Source organism: Echinops telfairi, unplaced genomic scaffold, assembly GCF_000313985.2.
Source record: "Echinops telfairi isolate 266 unplaced genomic scaffold, ASM31398v2 ScPeMD7_18;HRSCAF=68, whole genome shotgun sequence".
In the NCBI taxonomy this organism is placed as follows: Eukaryota; Metazoa; Chordata; class Mammalia; order Afrosoricida; family Tenrecidae; genus Echinops; species Echinops telfairi.
This window is the reverse complement of record NW_022103915.1, coordinates 47,619,069-47,622,218: the sequence shown is the minus strand read 5'-3', so window position 1 is coordinate 47,622,218 and position 3,150 is coordinate 47,619,069.

Here is a 3,150-nt window from a genome sequence, read left to right as displayed (position 1 = left end):
ATAGATTCAGGAATGGGTTTTTGGCTTGCATGAAATCCTAGCTCCAACTTAAGAACAGTTTGTTCTTTTATCATGGCCCTGCTTGAAATTTGCCTTCAGGAAGGGAATACAGGAGATATGGGTGCTATAGCAACATGTGGTGAAGAAATTAGATTGTGCCCAGCTATCAGATAAAATAGCATCTGGGATCTTAAAGGCTTGCCTCCAAACAAGCAGCCATCTAAGTGAGATGTCAACTAGCTCCACATGGAAGAAGCATCCTATCACCAGTGACTGAAAGACTATAAATCACAAAATCTGAAGTCAAAGGAGGAATTAGTATCAGAGCCGAAATTGTGAGAATCCAGTTTGCAGAAGACCATGGATGTCAGTGGGAGCCCATGATTAATTGGTGGGAACTCCATGGGAAACAAGCCTCTGGTGAACTCCCTCTCTCCACAATTGTGGGATGGGTGGAAAGTGGTTACTAAACAGAGTGCAGTGGAGAGATGAGCATAGAAGATCAAAGGCATACATCTGACTTGAACAGTTAAACATTGTCAGTTGATCCCCCTTCTGATGTAGCTGGACCAGGTCTGGTTTTCATAGTTTTCTGTAATTCTGTTCACATTAGGGTGTATCTCAGAGGTGTTATGCCATTGGAGGTCACCCTCATGAAGCTGTGTTATATGTTTTTCTGTGTTGTGGTACATGAAACCCAGGATTGATGAACCTATAGGGACAGCAAGTAGAATAAGGGTTTCATGGGCGATGATGGTGGTAGTGGGGGCAGATACAGTGGTGGTGGTAGAGTGGGGGTGGGGCCACATAAAAGGGAGACAATGTCAAGGAGTCCAGGAAGACAAAGACTGTTTGGAAACTGTGGTAGCAATTGTACAATTCTGCTTGATGTGATTGAACTATGGCATGATAAATGTATTAATTCCCAATTAATAATAAACTTTTTAAAAGGAAAAAAATCAGTCTGCATTAATGTATTACAATGTCTATTTTAAATCTAGTAATTTAGCATCAATATTTTCCATGCCAAACAATATAATCTTGCATAATTATGCAGTAGCTGCCTGATATTTTACTGGGAGGGCCTAGAAGGACTCTTTGCAATACTGTACTTCTTTTATCTGGAGCTCAAATAAAACAGCTAATTCACAGGAGCTGAAAGGAAGCAGAAGGCTTGCAGGAAGGTCATCTGAAAAGGTTAGTTGCACATTTGCCTGAGGCTGAAAGACTGAATCTAATACCTGGACAACTGGTTGCCTCTAAGGGAGGCTGTCAGGAGACATGGTGTCCGCATGTCAGGGTAGATCGGTATCATTCGTAGCTTGAGGCTCCTTCAAGGAAGGGGCTAGGAGCCCAGGTGAGGGCCTCTTTGGAAGCAGATGGCTCTGAAAAAGTCACCTCAGGCCAGCTGGTGCTCTGTAAACAGCCCTGTCTGCTGGCACCTTGCATTTTCAATTGGTGTTGAAGAGGAAGAGCCCAGTCAGATATGATGAAGTTAGGCAACTTCCCTAGCTGCTACCTCACTCCTAAGTTCCCCCCACCCCCCAGCGTTTCTAACATTCCGCTACCAGAATCAGATGTGTGCTGAAAGCAATTACTTCATGAGACAGGCATGTGTGGTGCTTAAGTCTTCCCACTCAGGAGCCTTTAGGAATAAAACTCAGATTAAGTAACAGCTAGGGCAGGATAAGCAAGCACATTTTTTAACGGTGACATAATGACTTTTCTCAGTTATTTCTTATTGTCAGAGGGACCATTATCTCTCTGTGAAACCACCTCTGACATTCAGGCTGTAGTGAATTGCTGAAATACTGGTCCTTATGTCTGAGAGGCAAGGGCCCACCTGCCTCCTTCTAATGAGCTCTGTACCATCAGGGCACTGAGTGGATGCTGCGTGCTCGCAGGCTGTCCTGATGCAATGCATTAAAGGGGCACATCCTATAGTGCGAGCACTGCATCTGAGATACCTTCTGCTCCACAAGAATAAGCTTGCTCTTTCTGGAGGATAAATGGCCCCAGGGGTCAGTGGCTTTTAAGTGTTATACGTTTTTATGACATTATGAAAGAAATGGGGCCTACGGTAAACCACTTAGTATTATATTTCCATTTTCTGGATAATGGATTAGGTATAATGTTCCTGAAAATGTGGGCTAGACTATGGAGGGCAGACTAGAAATAGAACAGGATAGCAAAATAGGTATAATATTATTGCCCAAGGAAATCAAGTTAGCTTTCCTCTGCAATAACCAAATCAGAGGGGAATGCTCAGGTGCAGTGCTAACGATTGAGGGAGTTAAATTATAAGGTAACCTGATGAAAATGGGACTGTAGACATTTTATGTATTTTTGTTTTGCTTTGTTTTTGTTTGTTCATAGTAAGGTGTATCTCAGAGATGTTATGTCATTGGAGGTCATATGTTTTTCTGTGTTTTGGTACATGAAACCCAGGATTGATGAACCTGTAGGGACAGCAAGTAGAATGAGGGTTTGGGGTGGGGTGGGGGAAGTGTACACAGGTGGTTGTGGTGTGGGGGTTAAAGGGAGATGATGTCAGGGAGTCCAGGAAGAAGAAGAAATGGATTGTCATAGTAACTGTACAATTCTGCTTGATGTGATTAAACTATGGAATGATATATGTATTAACCCCCAATTAATAATAACTTTAAAATAAATAAAATAGGACTTTAGAAAAATATTAAGGAATAAGGATAACCCAAATAGCAGAGGCTAGCTTATCAAAATAGTAAACTAGGAAAAAGTAATAGAAGATAAAAACCAAAGAATTCAGAAGTGATTAATGCTCAGGCATGAGCCTGCGAGAGAAGAGAAAGAGAGAGAGGAATAATTGCAGATACAGCCTTCAGATGATGTAGAAAATAAAAGGATTTCAAATACTGCAAAGAGTCTTTCAGCCCAAGCAAGAGGAAGATTGATTTCTGCATATTAATAAGGATTGTTTTTCTCATTTTTGATAAGGAGGAAAAAATACAAGATGAGAAAGATGCCTCTTGTTTCTAGGGGACCATCTCTTTCCAGTCACATTACCTGGAAACTCAACTTCCTTTTAATAGCTATGGAGTTAAAAGAAGTAGCTTTGTTGAGATGACCGACATTAGAGCCTAGAGGAATTTTTTGATTTGACATTCCAGG